The 16,398-nt window shown below is 44.0% G+C and overlaps 1 long non-coding RNA gene across 1 annotated transcript in view; it reads right to left on the reverse strand.

Moving 5' to 3' along the window:
• The window catches only part of LOC137162571 (uncharacterized), a 47,857-nt gene that overhangs the window by 31,295 nt on the left and 164 nt on the right, over window positions 1–16,398 (reverse strand). The window lies entirely within an intron of this gene.

Here is a 16,398-nt window from a genome sequence, read left to right on the forward strand (position 1 = left end):
AATTTAGGCATCAATCCAAGAGGACCCCTGGGTTTCAAATCCTTTCCTCTCACCCACCCATATAGGGGGAAAAAATCCCACACACCATAGTGTGAACAACATTCCATGCAAAGCTTCCCCTTCCCAATGTTTAAAAAGTTTACATCTATTGTTGTTGGCTGGACCATGAATCCACTAGGGAGCAATACTATTTCAAATGTTTTCAAGTCCCTCTTAAAACCTCCTTTCTTCTGCTGTGGGCAGAAGAAGTGAGTTTATAACCTAAGATGGTGAGATTTTCAAAAGCCCTGAGGCTGGCCTGACTTTGCTCCCAGTTCAGTCAATTGTAAAACTCCCACTGACTTCAGTTACAGCAGAACTAGGCCCACGCTGAACATTTTGGAAAGTCCCACTCCAATAAAAACAAAAAACCCTGTTGCTCACCATTTTCTCTGGTATGGTCTGCACTACCAAGTTAGGTCGACGCAAGGCAGCTTACATTGACCTAGCTGTGGATGTGTCCACACTTCAATTTCACTCCTGCCGACGTAACTGCCCCGCTATGCTGACTTAATAACTCACTTCCACAAGTGGTGTAGAGTCAATATCGATGTAGTTAGGTCGATGCAGTCTCAGTGTACACACTGTATTGCTTACGTTGAATGTTACTGGCTTCCAGGAGCCATCCCACAATGCCCCCCCAGTGACAGTACAATCCATAGAAGCGCTCCTGGCGAGGATGCGCACCACCAACCCACAAGGAGTAAAGTGTAGACGCACACAAGTGATGTAATTACTGCAGCATCTGCATACCGACATAAGTTAGATCGACTTAATTTTGTAGCATAGACATGGCCTCTGTATTTGTCTTTAAGGCTCAGATCCTGGCTTAATGCTATATGTAAAATAACTCACATATAAGTCTTTGCAAGAGCAGATTCTAAAATCCTAAGCTTTTGGGGGGCACAGGCTGTCTTTGTTTGTGTTCTTTATATCAGTGTTTCTCAACCTTTGAAGTAGCAAGTACCCCCTAACTTCTGAAAATATTAATAAGTACCCTAACACTCAATTTTCCACTCAGAGAAATACAATCTTTTTCCCCTTTACTGCTGGATGACTATTTCTCATAAAGCAGGAGAGTGCTGAATTCTGCAATGCTGTGTGGCTGTGGCAGATCACAAAACCACCTGCTGTTTCTCCCATCCTTCTTCCTCCCCTTCCTCCATATAGGAGCAAAGGTCAACGCCAGCCAATCACTATGGCCTGATGGCGGGGTCATGTGGTGTTCTCCTCACACAGGTGGGAACTTGTGAGGTATGTATGAGCAGGCAGTAGTGGCCCAGAGTGGATAGCAGGGCTCCCCATGGCCGTCCCTAGGGAGGTGCAGACCTGGGGCAAATCACACTGTGTTGGCCCCTCTTAACATTTTTATACTGGTAAAATCTGGGGCTGTCATAATTGTCAATTTCACTCTTCCACTAGAGCTGTGAAATTGACAAGTAAGCCTGCAGGTAGAGCCCGGCTCCAGGATTGGGCACGCCACTGGGCTCTCCACCTGGCTTTCTGGGCACTGGGCTTTGAATCGGTGAGGGCAGCTACCACCAGGGCAAGTTGCAGTTGGCTGCCATCTGGCTGCCAGCCCGGGTGGTGGGCAACTGCCACCTGCTCCGAGCTGGGGCAGGGGAGGCTTCCGCGCAGGCTGGGGCCTGGGGATCTGGGCAGGCGGCAGGCAGCTGCTGCCTGTCTTCAAGCCAGGGTGCAGGAGGCCGTCTCTTGGCTCAGAGCCGGAGTGTGGGTGGCAGTCACCCAGCTGCGAACCCAGCTCGCAGGGCACAAGAGGCTGCCACCAGGCTCCCACCCGGGAACTGGGACTGGGCCGGACACGGGCGGCTGCCGCCTAGCTTCCCAAAAAGCCAGCAACTGCTGCCCAAGCCAGTGGCTGCCACCCGCTGTCCAAAAAAGCCGGCAGCTGCCACCCAGCTTCCCAGGACTGGGACAGCTGCCGTCTATCTCCCAGCTGGGAGCTGGGACCAGGCGGGAAGCAGGTGGCTGCCACCTGGCTTCCCCAGAAGTCGGCGGATGCCGCTCACCTCCCTTCACTGGTTTTTTCACTGCATACCCCCTACCTGTGTCTCACATACCCCCAGCGGTACGCGTACCACAGGTTGAGAAACTATGCTTTATAGGGCCAAGCACTTTGGTGGTAAGAGTGATAGGAATAAAAGGTGGCATGTATAGCCAGACTCAAACTTAACTATCCAAACCCCTGGTCTAAACCTCAGACTAGTAGTTTCAATGACATGAGGCTGCCTTGTGAGATTTCTAGACTTTCCTGCTTTCAGATGAGTCAGAGTTACTCTGAAAACAGCTTTCTTTGTGGAACTTCTATGGCTGGCTACAAACAAACAAACACAAAGAAAGGAAATATAGAAGCCAGCAAAAAATTTTGGGGAAAAAACCAAACCTAACTCTGCTTATTTGAAGCAGAAAGAAAGTTTTAGTCCTCCTTTCAGATTTGAATGAAATGTTGCATTGGTTCTTATTTGATCTGAAATGACTGACATGTCCTTTCTGCTAAAGCTCACCTAATACTGCTATTTCCAGGCTTGCTTTATTATTATACACTATCTGAACGACAATATCTTCTAGAGGCCCTAACCAGGCTGTATTTACATATATTAAAGATCTCCCTGTCCCATAGAGATTACATCTTAGTCTGGTAGCATGATATAATAAAATTTCATTCTGTGGGCAAGTTAGCGACCGAAAGGCAAGGGAGGTGGTGTTGGATTCATAAAAATCTACAGAATCACAATTTCAATGGTGTCACCCTCTGTGGCCTGGGAGGTAGGGGATTTGCTTCTTGGCTCCCAGCACCAGGTCCTGCAGTTGATAGGAATTCTGAAGAAGAAAGACTTACAAAAAGCGATGAAAAGGCAGTGGGAGATACACCTAAATCCCTCCGGACAAGGGTGACAGGATTAAGGGAACTCCCCTAGCCTCATTTGCATCGAAGATGGGACAGAGAGGCATCTCCATTAGCATACAGAATGGAGAACAGAGATTCCAAGGCACGGACCGCACTGAACTCTGGGACCAGAGAAGCAGGGAAGCACTGCATGATGGGGGAATCTCTGCTGCCCATGTTAATGAACCCACGCCTGAACACACCTACCTCAGCAGTTATCAGACCATTCTAGAAATGAATTCTTTATTGGTAACCAAAATACTGAATCTCCCTGATTGCATTGTGAGCTCCCTTGGAGTAACACTGCCCATAGCCAGGAATGATCAGTTCCTATTGTCCAGCCCAAACAAAACCACTCTGGTATACTCCCTTGAGTCGTTGTTTACCCATAAACAAATCTAGTGTTCTCCCTTGAACCATTGTTGCTTACCCACAAAGACCCTACTCAAGTTCAAACCTCTGTTCTGATGCCTTGATCCACAAGCTGCATCAGTTCCGCTGGGACTTCACCTTTTCCTGACTGATCGTGTTGGGGGCTCTGCCTATCTCCAGCACTCTGACCCTCAACTACAACAACCACCTGAGAACCTCAACCAGTTCAAGCTTCACGGAGTGGTGAGACTCCAACTCTCTCTTTCTCTTGCTCTTTTTTTTCCTCCAGGTATAGCTTTCAAAACCTGACTTTTGTAATCAAATTTGAGCTAGGTTTTCCCAATGCCCCAATTGAAATTGTGTAATATTGTAACCATTTGGTTTGTTTGTCGCTCCTTGTTTGGCTATTACTACTAGTATCATAAGTTTTATATACCTGGAAATAAAATAACTTTTATAATCAAGCTGGTTGCCAGACTCTCTCCAAACTTCGTTTACTCTTACGTGTTCTCAGCTTCCCTGTTTTGCGCTGCGGCAACGCTCCTCTTACCTAACCAAAGATCCCTGTAACGCCCAAACGTCCTGTGGGGTTTGCTCATTAAGGGGGTTAGTACTAGAACCATTGTAATGTGAAAGTTGGGATAGGGATGTGCTGAACCTGTGGCATATGACAGTGGCAGCTTGAAACTGCTGCTTGATCCAGCCTGTTGAGTCCAGGGGCATATAAGGGGGTCAGCTTGGGAGTGCTGATCAACCCGGTCCACTCAGACGCGCTCTGTTAATCTGCGTGTGTGTTCATTTGATTCTGGGGCTGGAGGAACCCAGCCTTGGGAAACCTAGGTCCTGCAGGGTAGCCCTATTGGGAAGGGACTTGCAGAAGGGAGAAGCAGAGCTCCATATGGACACACAAGTGACACAAGCAGTACACATTAATAGAATTACAGAAACATCCTCCCCCGCCCCCTGAAACGTAACCCTAGTAAATGAGCGCAATAGTATTACAAGCATGAGGTGCTTTTCCCTCTCCTGGCTGGGTACATACTGTATGTGTCACACTGCTCAGAAGATAGCACTGTAGGGTTGGCTGGGAGACAGCAGTGTGAATGCAAAATGGTACCAGCTCTACCAGCCAGGCAGTTAGTGTCAGAAACAAGAGGTGGGGGGGAAGAGGGCTCTCCACTGGCTGGAAGGAATCCATAAACATCCCAGTTGATGTCTGGTACAGGGAAGGCATGGAAGCGGAATGGAGAAATTTCATTTCTCACAGGTAAGTACCAAACTTTTCTTTAGTTTCATCATGTTGCCAACCCCAAGCATTTGGAATCATGAGTCTGGCTCCAAAAGTCATGATTAAAAAGCATGAGATTAAAGATTGCATTCTTTTTATTTATATTCTAGCTGTTTAGCCTTTGAGGTACACTCGGTTCCTGTTTTCAAGCTTTTCTTTGCAAACAGGAGGACTAGAAACTTTTTTTTTTTTTAAATGAAGGCTGAGATTCTCACAAGAGCTGAGGCTATAAGAAAAACCACCAAATATCAGGGGACTCAGATTGTGAGAGTTGGCAACACTGTTTTGTTTACATCTCTGCTCCAAGTTTCCATTGGACTTTCAAGATTAGAAGGACCCCAAAAGCTCAAAGCAAACCTCCACACAAACTGTGACATTTCATCTGATTTGATTTTGCCCCCGTTCACTCTGAACTTGGGCACAGGAAAGGTGCACAATCCATTCAGGGAAAGCCTGGCTACTTTACTGCTTTGTAACTATACCTGAGACTGGGTAAATCTGGGATGGTTTGGGGGATGGTAATGAATAGTTATCCGCTTTAAATAAAAACTAGACAGCTAGACAGAGAGGAATGGGGAGAAAACAAGAAAGCAGAGTCGGGAAAGGGATAAAAAGACACAGGAGTTTTTAATGTCCCCTAATCCCATAAATACATGCCTATGTGCAATGTTCCTGTATGCTGCCTCCTCCTCCTCCTCCACTTATGTTACTAGCACCTGCAGATTCAGCAAAAAGCTTTCGACTAAGTCCAAATGAACTTGTTGACCTGCCTTGCCACTCGGAGCATTTGAACAATCCTGGCTAGCCTGCCTCAATCTTGCAGCAAAAGCTTGAACCAGGACAGAACAGCATGAATTCTCTCCAGCCCTGGCATAAATTGTTGACACAGCTGAATAGTAAAAAAAAAATAAAGATGTCCGAACTTTAAGAAATGCCAGCTTCTTGAGGCAGAAGTTTTATTGCTGGGGGCAGTGCAGGCCAAGCCTGATAGCGCACACTACTTTTTTCAGAAACAAATAATAGCCATTTAGAAAAGAGATGAAGGGTCCAAATCATTCCACCAGTGAAAGCTCTGTAGGATCACCTGCGCAAGACTCCCCCATATCCAGGCCTCATCGCTGCATTACACCAAGAGCTAAAATGTGCACTGATGTACATGAATGACAACTGAAAGGAAACTGTCAGCTACCAGCTACAGACTGGACTTCACCTCTGTCCATAGGGGCAAACACTATATTCATTTCCCTCCTGGTTATGTCCCTTTTTATTTTTTTTTAAATGTATTCGTCTGTTTAGTTTTAGAGCTGGGTGAATCCCAAAGAAAGTGTCTGACTATTCATTTGGATTTGTAACTGAATGGGCTTTGACTATGTTCACACCTGTTTTATGTTCTATCCATGAATATCTGAGCAAATGCTGACCCCAGCCATTACTAAGCCACACCAGACCTTTCAAATAAGATCCCCTCCAGTAGGAATTCTTCCCTTTTTTCCCCTCTTTTGCCTATCAACTCCCATGCTAGAACCCCTCAACTCAACAGGAAACCAACTGCTTTGTGGGGAATTGTCAGAATAAGACTGTGATGTAGCCTCTAGAATGTTTTAGCTGCTTTAGAAATCAATTCTATTAGTGTGTGTGTGCAAGCCCACACAGTATGTTTAATGCACGTCACACACTTCATCCTCCCCTACAGGATTGGCTTTAAAATGTTTAAAGAAATGTTTAAAATGGTTCTTTTTTAATAACCATGCACACTCTGCATTTTGGGAGCTAAAGATGCTGTGCCGTACTAATGGCAAATAAATCAATGTGGTCATTCCTTACACCAGAAAGGAGCAAATCAAATAAAAGATTGCTCATTTCAGAACTTGTTTATACTTGCTGAGCTGAAACTACTGTCTTTCATTTTGAATGTCATTTCCTAAGCATTTAGTTTAGTCCTTGCCGCAAAGTCATGTTATTTCGGAAATATTTTTGAGCAGTTGGGATATTTAACTTTGACAAATGACTGCTGCTTAAACACAGAAAGAGCTTTTTTGGAGGGTTTTGTTTTGTGTCAATGTGTAAAGAATGGACAACTGAGCAGTATATGCCTGTCCAATTCCTGCCTATACGCATTTAAGATTGTTTAGATGATGTCACAGGAGACAAATATAGTCATTTGAGTTTTTAAATTCCCACCAGCCACACATCCTTATGGGATACTGAGCAATGAAGTTTGAGGAGGTTGTATCTGGTATCTCTTTTTCTATACATGAAATCATTGGGGCATGAGAAGAATTTTGTTGCTGATGTAACTCATGTACAAACTGAAGCCTCAGTCCATTTAGTGTGTGTGCATAAATCCATCCCCTTTTAGTAAAACACTTCAGCCCATGTTTAACTCCAAGCACATGTGCAGTCCTGTGGACTTCAGGGGGGCCATGGCTATCCATAAAATTAAGCACATGCTTAAGTGCTTTGCTGGATAAATACAAGTGTAAGCTTATTATTATTGTCATGCCATGAAGTTCTCTAGGGACTTTGCTATTGCTTTGATGTGGAAGGTACTCAGTATTATCGTGATGGGTGGCAGTATCAATAACTGAGATAGAGAGATTAGATAGGGGAAATGGTTATACTTAAAATCAAACATAAGTTAAAATCATTTAAAAGAAGAGGACAGTGTCATGTGAGCTGTGTTTTAAATAGTAATCATGTAACCCCAAAGGCTGCCAGTAAACTATGCATATTTATTTTCTAGCAGGATTATGTTTAAGGCTGTTCAGCAGAAAAGGCTAGCTGGAGTTTATCTGTGTAAATTATTATATTTATTTTTGGGTGCCATCAATGTGCTAAATGTTGCATAGAACATAGAGCAGGAATGATTTTTTGCCCTGAGGGTTTTACAGGCTAAATATTTATTCCAAGAAAACACACAAACCTTTAGTAGCAATTTAATGTTAAGTTACTTCACCTATGAACAGCATCCAAGACAAATATCTTATTCATCCATCACTACTAACTGATGGTAGTTTGTGATGTAGGCATCTAGGAAATGGATTGGGTCTACCAATTCATTCCACACAGGCCACCAAACAGCCATCAGATGGTGGTAATATTTAGTCATTACCAACCTAGAATGGATTTAAACCAGTAGCCTAGGAGCAGAAAGAGACCCAGTCTGTAAAGTTTGATTCTGGAACTGAACCCAAAGTTCAGACCTGGGGTTTTGGGTTGGGTCCATTCGTATCCCATTAAGGCGGCTCTACTTGAATTGTGGGATGATTGCCAAAAAATGGTGGCTGAGTTGCAGACAAACCATGGAAAACGGCAGAAAAGTAATGATGGACTTATCACTCGGAATTATTATTTGAGGTAATAAAAGTCCATTATTACTTTTCTGTGATTTTCTGCTGTCAGCTGCCATGGGGCTGAGAGTGGGGGCTTCCATTGTTGGCCATGCCTGGGGCTCCCACTGTCAAAAAAGCTTAGTATTGCAGAACCTGCAATTTCCACAGTATTGCAAGTTAAGTAGGGCCTGACCCCCGCGTCATTCAGTTGTCCTTCTCTTCATTTCCTAATACTTGATGAGAAAATCTGAAACAAGAGAAAGGCTCGTAAGAGTAATAAAATCTATTTGGGGGAGCTGATTAGATTTATGAATGCGAATGAGTGCTAATTCCTTGTACATGTGCCATCACAAACAAATATGATGGATTGAAAGTGCATCCTGTTTACATTGGCACCATGACACTGGGGAGAAACATGTTTAAACAAACTTGCAGGTCTATTTTAAACAGTCTCTGTTTAGAAAACTAATTTTTTTACACCACCATAAAATAAATATTTTTCTTTCCTCTAAGATTTAAGACTCTTTTCCCCTGGAACTATCAATAAAATTCCAATTTATTTTTTCTATCCTTTAGCTAGCCCTTAAATTGTTTAGAATGATGAAATGTTTATAATAGATAACTCCATGTCTTAACATTTTACAGTGTACTAAAAGTTTGATGCTAAAGAAACAACAACACAGCTTTGAAATGTTACAAGCACCTTTATAAATTGACTAGCTTCTATTTGCACTAAAAGGAATGCCTTTTTAAAAAAACCTGATGTTGAAGGAAAATTCAAAGAGGTGCTAAAATGATTATTGACTAAAATATTGTAAAGGGGAGCAAAGAATTCACATTGTAATGTTTTGTAAAAGGAAACCGTAAAAGGACTTTGTGTTTGTTTTTATCATGGGCTGACATCCATCACTCCGTAGTTAAGTTTGCAACTGTGTTTCCACTAGAAGCCTGACTTTGGCTTCTCTCTCAAAGCCAAAAAATACCTCAATCTCATCTGCCTCAAAACTGCTAGGTTACTCTTAGGGTCAAGGTAGAATATTTTAAATTTATAAATTTAAAGTGAATTGGACAAGAGGTTTGTGACCCAGGGACCCCTTCAAGCCAATTGGCAGAGGGCAGAGAGGGTGTTCCAAGGATCTTCTGGGTCGGATACACTAAGCTGGGGGGAGTGGTAGATACCCTGGAAGGTAGGGATAGGATACAGAAGGACCTAAACAAACTGGAGGATTGGGTCAAAAGAAATCTGATGAGGTTTAACAAGGACAAGTGCAGAGTCCTCCACTAGGAAGGAAGAATCCCATGCACAGCTATAGACTGGGGACCGATAAGCTAGGCAGCAGTTCCACAGAAAAGGACCTGGGGGTAACAGTGGATAAAAAGCTGGATATGAGTCAGCAGTGTGCCCTGGTTGTCAAGAAGGCTAATAGCATATTGGGCTGCATTAGGAGGGGCATTGCCTGCAGGACGCGGGAAGTGATTATTCCCCTCTATTCGCCATTGGTGAGGCCGCATTTAGAGTATTGTGTCCAGTTTTGGGCCCCCCACTACAAAAAGGATGTGGACAAGTTGGAGAGAGTCCAGCGAAGGGCAACAAAAATTATTAGGGGGCTGGATCACAAGATTTATGAGGAGAGGCTGAGGGAACTGGGCTTGTTTAGTCTACAAAAGAGAAGCATGAGGGGGGATTTGATAGCAGCCTTTAACTACCTGAAAGGGGGTTCCAGGGAGGATGGGGCTAGGCTGTTCTCGGTGGTGGAAGATGACAGAACAAGGAGCAATGGTCTCAAGTTGCAGTTGGGGAGATCTAGGTTGGACATTAGGAAAAAGTTTTTCACTAGGAGGATGGTGAAGCACTGGAATGGGTTACCTAGGGAGGTGGTGGAATCTCCATCTTTAAGCTGAGGCTTGACAAAGTCCTGGCTGGGATGATATAGCTGAGGTTAGTCCTGCTTTGAGCAGGGGGTTGGACTAGATGACCTCCCGAGATCCCTTCCAACTCTAATATTCTATGATTCTATAATAGTTCATCAAAGGAGGCATGTGAGGTCTCTACTGAGAGCCAGTTGCCCACTGGTCAACATAATTGTTGTGAAATGTTCGTATGCGTAATATTTAAGGAGTTATATCTCTATACTGAAAGTTATGCTCTTACAGTCTTAGAGTTAAGGCAGGTCACCAGGAGATGACATATCTTGGAGATGTTCTCTTCAAGCAGGAGGTGACCGATACCTATCTCCCTGAGGGGCCATTTGTGCATTGTATGCCTCTTTGCATACTGAGCCAGGTGCAAACTGACAGATTGCAAAATCTGTAAGAGAAAAAAATCTATAAGAAGAATAAATAAAGCCAAATAATTGGTCCGTTATATCTTGAAGTCCAAAGAGAGACACTGAAATCCTTCACTGAGGAGGCAAACTGACAGTATGTATGTCTCATGAAAGAAGGATCACAGCCAACTTGACTGTAAGGCACTGCAAGGATTTTGGGTGAGCAATCCTCTACTAGACATGAGAAATTCTCATTAGTTAAGTCTAGGTTCTATAATGCATGTTATGATTTTATTTTATATGCAACCATTTGTTTCCGGTACTACTACTTGCTATTACTTGACTCTCTGTGCTCTGTTAAAAAAAACCCTTACATTTGTTAATAGTGAAATGAATAATAAGTGCTGTGAGTTAAGTGGAGCGGTGATCTGATGTGTAACTTATGTTGGGGTGTACTGTTTCCTTGGAAGCAACAGATCGGTGAGTACTGTGTGTGTGTAGTGTATCAGGGCTGGACACTCTAGGGAGATGCATGGCAGGCTCGGGGGTTGGAGTGTGCCTATCACTAACTTATAGAGTGATAGCAGGACTTGTGAGACCTACACAGGAGCGTTTGTGTTGCCTGTGGCCAGCGGAGTTGAGGAACTGACCCGAGCCAGTTGAGGAGCTGACCCGACCTGAGACAACTGAGCTTCATGGTATGTGTACAAATAAGTGACCCCTGCAGCAGAGATGAGCATCAAGTAGACCAGACAGCGCAACCACAAAGTGATCTGTTGGATGGTGGTGGAAGGATTATTTGCACTACTGTGGCTTCTGTGCCAGCCATTAGCCAATTGTCTCCATCCCAAATGCATCCACCTACAGCATTCTCCCAGCAGTACATAGACATTGCAACCACCATTTAGATTAGATACTCTCGCTCTGCTGCATAATCTGGCAGCGGAGAGACTTGGCACAGGCTACTTTTTCCCTGCTGGCCTAAGAAACATGATATTCAGTATTGCTTGGGTGCAGGACACAAATGTAACCCCGGAGCCCTCTGGGGATTTCTCTGGAGCAGCTGGCGTTAGCTGTGGGTCACAACATCAGGAAAAATATATGCTATTTTCTTAAGCACTTCTTGACTTTCTGCCAGGCGGCCACTGTGCTGAGATTATATCACTATTGGTTATTTAAGTAATTCCTTTGTATGACTCTCAAAAGAATTGCTGGTGTAGGAACAGGTGTTTTATTAGTTACTTAACATTTTGTGCACAGGGACAATTTCCTTTATCCTGAAAATACTAGGTGGAAAATTGAACTTGAGCTACCTAGCCCTAATATTTTAAGTAGATTTTTAGTGCAGGTGAAGATGCTGGATTAATGTCCCTGGATGCTGAAGTCCCCTGTTTATTCACACAAAGGGTACACAGGAGCGAAGCTATGGAAGAATCAGTAGTATTTTGATAGATTATTTATACAATAAATAGCCTAGAAGTAGGGTGTTTATTGTCAGTAGGAGCTCAACCCAGCAAGGTGCTGATCACTTCTGAGGTGTGCTGAGTTGAGGGCAGCATGTAGACCAGATAGTTCAACTATGGAGTAATCTATTGGATGGTGGAGGGGGGATTATTTGCACCACTGAGGCTGTCATGCATCTATCAGCTTCCATTCATACTTGCACTGCATGAAAGAGGATGGCATGGTGAATGACCACTTGGACAAGATCAAATCTTTAAGGACCATCTAGACCATCTCTAGGCTTCCTCATAATTTTGTTCAGTACCTGAACATCAAAGTATTAGGTGTCTTATAACTATCACAGATGGGTTTTAGAGTCCTAATCAGTTAGCCAAGAAACACCCTCCCTATTGGTCATTATTGTTATCTTAACCCCAAGAAAACATTAACATTAAAAATTAAAAATAAAGTAATTGCCTTCTGATGTGTTGAAAAAGAGGGAAAGAGGAAGGACTCAGGTGAGCTTCCAAACTTGGAACCCTCATGGAGCAGTGTGTTGGGCTGACACAACCTCATCAGGTTTGCCTGCCTATTTTTTTTTTAAAACAGGTGGAGACTAATAACATTCCAAGAGCATGATGTATAGAAAGCAATGTGGAGCACTGTACCCAAACGCCAAACAGCTGGTGAATAAATTTGTACTATGGTGAATATCAAGCTAAATTTTCATAAAGCACATGGATAAGGAAGCAGATAACTAGGATATCATCATCTATTTTGTTATTGGCAATGAATCAATGCTTGATGCCCCTTACGATAAAGAACCAAGAAAACAGTCATGCTCTCTTGGCTCAGCCATCATGCCTCGCTCCTTCCCACCCAAGATGATAAAACTTGAACTACCCCATGGATAAGCCAAGTCTTGGGGGTTGCAATAGGGACTCCCATTTTCATCATTATTTATCAGTCAGGATGCTCCTGACCTGTGAGGCAATGCCCATGTAATCCTGAACACCTAGCAGCTGGTAGTTGCAATAACAACACTAATAAACACACCATCTGCATGTACAGCGTTCACTTGCACCAGCATAGTATTTATTCATAGCACACAGCCTCTGTGGGTCACCCAAGACAGCTATGTAAACCACTAAAAGAATTTGTCCATCCATTGCTTGAAAGTTTCCTTGGTGAAATCTATTTACAGTCACAACATCTATTTGTTTTCAGTGGACATGTGTTCTTTAGAACATGGTTAAGACAGACATGGTGGACCAATACATTCCAGGTGTAACAACTTTTTGATTGCAATGGATGTATAATCAGGAATGAATTTGGCCCACTGTGTTTCTTTCATAACATTTCAGTAGTATTTCAAGTGCTCCAAATCAGTTAGAAACAAAAGTGCAGCAATATAACTACAAAGGTGTTAGAGAAGTGCCTGATTTTGATCTCTCACCGGTGTAAACCAAGAGTAACTCTGTTGTAGAGAATGGAGTTACACCAAAGTAAATCAATGTTAGGGCCCATGATTTTAAGGAATCATAAGATTCTCTTGCTTTTTTCCCCCATCTCCAGATTTAGAATCTGAGATTTTGCAGCAGTTTCTATCTCTACACAATTCATGTCAATCATATACTTCAGTTGGGGATATGAAAGATTGCAAAGGAGTAAGTACATCTATGAATCAGACCTAAAATAACTAGATTATATAGAGCCATATTTTCAAAAGAGTCTGAAGTTTATCTGTGGGTGCAAATCTGAGTGTCTAGTGTCTCTAACTAGCCATTTATGGATGCAAATCAAAGGGAGGCCAGGCCTCAGTCTTTCTGAAAATCTGACCCATATTACCCAGATGAATTTTGTGTATACACGAGGGAGTGTGGGATCACACATGCAGTCCCATGGGCTGGTGCCTTAGTGTGTGCATCTGGATCCAAACTTCTCCAAGTGTGAAGTGTTCAGACCCTCCCATATGGAATTTTACCAGACTATCAAACGAATGAGGGTGTTTACTGGTGTCTTTTAGTGTTGTCAGTGTCACTGAATCCTGAGTATGCAGCTGACTTAAGGCACAGTAAGCAAGCAAAGGCCTCTTACATTTAGAGTTTTCTCAGTTTCTTCTCAATTTTAGAACAGAAGACTGCAAGCTACAAGAATAATCTCTTGCCTCTTCTCTTCCCACCTCTTGTGCTATTTATATCACTGGAGGTATACAACAGCCTGTCCTGTTGAAAGCAGTACCATAACTGAAGATTAGACATTCCCATCACTGCCTCCACAGCAGGAATGAAAACATAAAATCAAGTGGTTCATGTGGAACAAAGGTCTGTATGGCGAGACACCCTTCTGTAATTTGTGGCTACACCCTAAACCATATTTGGACAATGCAAATAGTATATATATATATATATATATATATGGTTCACTGAGTAAAATTATATTAAAAAGAGCATAAATATAAATTGACCTGACCCCAGGCTGGGATTGACTGGAAAGAGGGGGTAGGATTTGAGAAAAGGTGGAGGGACAGGTGTCTGAGCTGAGGTAAGCTAAAGAGGCAGGGGAATAACTAGAGAAGGGAGTGGTTGCCATGGAACTGTGATCTGAGACTTGACAACTCTGGAGGAGGGCATGGAAAGAGAATAAAAGAGCGACAGAAATATATACATAAATCAAAGCAACAGACGAGGAGATTTTAGAAACCTCACTTCCTAATCTTGCATCCTGTCTGTGATAATGGCCTGCACCAACTGCTTCAGAGGAAGAATGCATGTAGGCAGCAGTTATGAGGTAGCAGCAGCAAAAGCTTCCCATGGGGCAGGTTATCTGTGCTGTGGTGCATAGAGGACAGCAATCCCAGAGCTGTTTATCAAGGACCTTTCATGAGTAATAAGATCCACAATGATATTTATGCTTTTAATTTCCATTGAGTTGAGGTTGGTCCTGCTTCGAACAGGGGGTTGGACTAGGTGACCTCCTGAGGTCCCTTCCAAACCTAATATTTTATGATTCTATGAAATCAGGAGCCTAAATGCCATCATGCAGCTGGGCCTGGTTCTCTAAACGCACAATATGCAGAGAACCAGTCTGTGAAATAATAAATGAAGCTACAGCACAGGACTCAAGTTGGACTGGAGAAGAGACTCAGATCACTGAGTTAACAGTTCATCAGGGGTTAGATTAGTACAGCTCTAATTGCCCCTGCAGGCAGGCCTGCCAACAGCAATTCTGGGCCACAGGGCAGAACAGTCAATGGCCCCTCTAGAAAGGGAGGGCTGAGGTTTACAACTATGGGTGTCGGGTGAAGCTTCCCCTCGGGGAGGCTAGCTCCTGGTCCCACCTCTTCCACCTGTGGCCCCACCCCCACTCAGTCCCCAGGCCCAGGCCCAGGCCCTTCCCCTTCCCTCTCCCCCACTCACCGCCACATCCCTCCCTCCCCCACTTGGTCCCCCTCCTCTTTTCCACACCCCCTTTCCCCCAGGTGGCAAGCATCAGCAGGGGGACTGAGCGGAGGAGGGGAGAAGAAATGTGGGAGGGCAAGCAGGAGAGGAGAGGAGGGACACCCCCGATGAGCGATGGCAGGGGGGATGAGTGGGGAGGAGATGTGGCAGCGGGGAAGGGGGGAGAAAGTAAGGGGGGTGAGTGGGGGGGAGGGACATGGCAGAGCAGGGATGGACTGTGGGCAGGCCACAGGCGGAAGAGGTGGGGCAGGAAGCCTAGTCTCCCTGGCAGTAAGCGTCACCCGCTGCCCATGGCACAAGCCCTTTTAAAATCACCATGCCCCTGGGCAATTGTCCCTTTTGCCCCCACCTCCTCAGTGGCAGGGCCCCCTGCAGGAAAGTAAAACGGAGTAATGTCCCCCCATGTCAACCACTGCTCAGATTTTGCCCCTTACAATGTGGAAAGATGGTGGTATTCCTCTTCAGTCTAACCCAGGCAGAGGGAGTCAGGAAGGGAATTGTGACACAGATGTCTTTGAATTGTCATGTAGCCCTTGCTCAGGGCTGTCTGCGGAGGCACAATCTAGTCCTACAAGTGGAAGTACTGTCTGCACAAGAAACTTGAAAGGCCTAGAATTTAAATCACAGCCAGGGTACTGCAAATCATGACTGAGGTGTGTTGATGGAGCTGTGTGGGGAATAGCACCTGTGAGCACACCTGCCTTGAGCCAGTGTCATTAGTGTCTCACGTTCATGAACATTAAGTTCATGCAGAATTAAAAAAAATAAATAAATCTTGACTTGCAGAAAGCAAAGTAGTAGTTTATGTGTAAGAAAAGAGCACCTGTTCCACGCTCTTGCAAAACAGTTCCTGGCTAGAACCCACAAAATGGGAGAGGTTAGTCCTCTTCACTTCTCTGGGCATATGCAGGGTGGGATTTGGTTAGAGCTGCCCACAAAAACAAAAGCTGCCACTACTCAGTTATCGTGCACCATCTTCTTCCCTTGTGAAAAGGTCAGGGCAGGGAGCTTGTTTAAAAGCTGCATGATATATATTTCAGGGGTCAAAAACTGGATTTTTCAAAAATGAATATTTCAAAATGGAAAAGTTTGGTTTTTTTTGGGGGGGGGGGGGGGAGTCCACCATGTGACTAAGCCAACCAATAACAATTAGCAATGAGAGAAGGGAGGGGGAGCAGGGGCAGAGAAACTGAAAACAAGAGACAAAAAAACCTCCAAAACCCTATTCCCTATCCTCCTTCAGGAGGAAGATCTCAAAATACTCTCATATATATATATATACACACAC

This window comes from Emydura macquarii, unplaced genomic scaffold (assembly GCF_026122565.2).
Source record: "Emydura macquarii macquarii isolate MOO-44397 ecotype Brisbane River unplaced genomic scaffold, CSIRO-AGI_Emac_v2 contig_2432, whole genome shotgun sequence".
NCBI lineage: Eukaryota > Metazoa > Chordata > Testudines > Chelidae > Emydura > Emydura macquarii.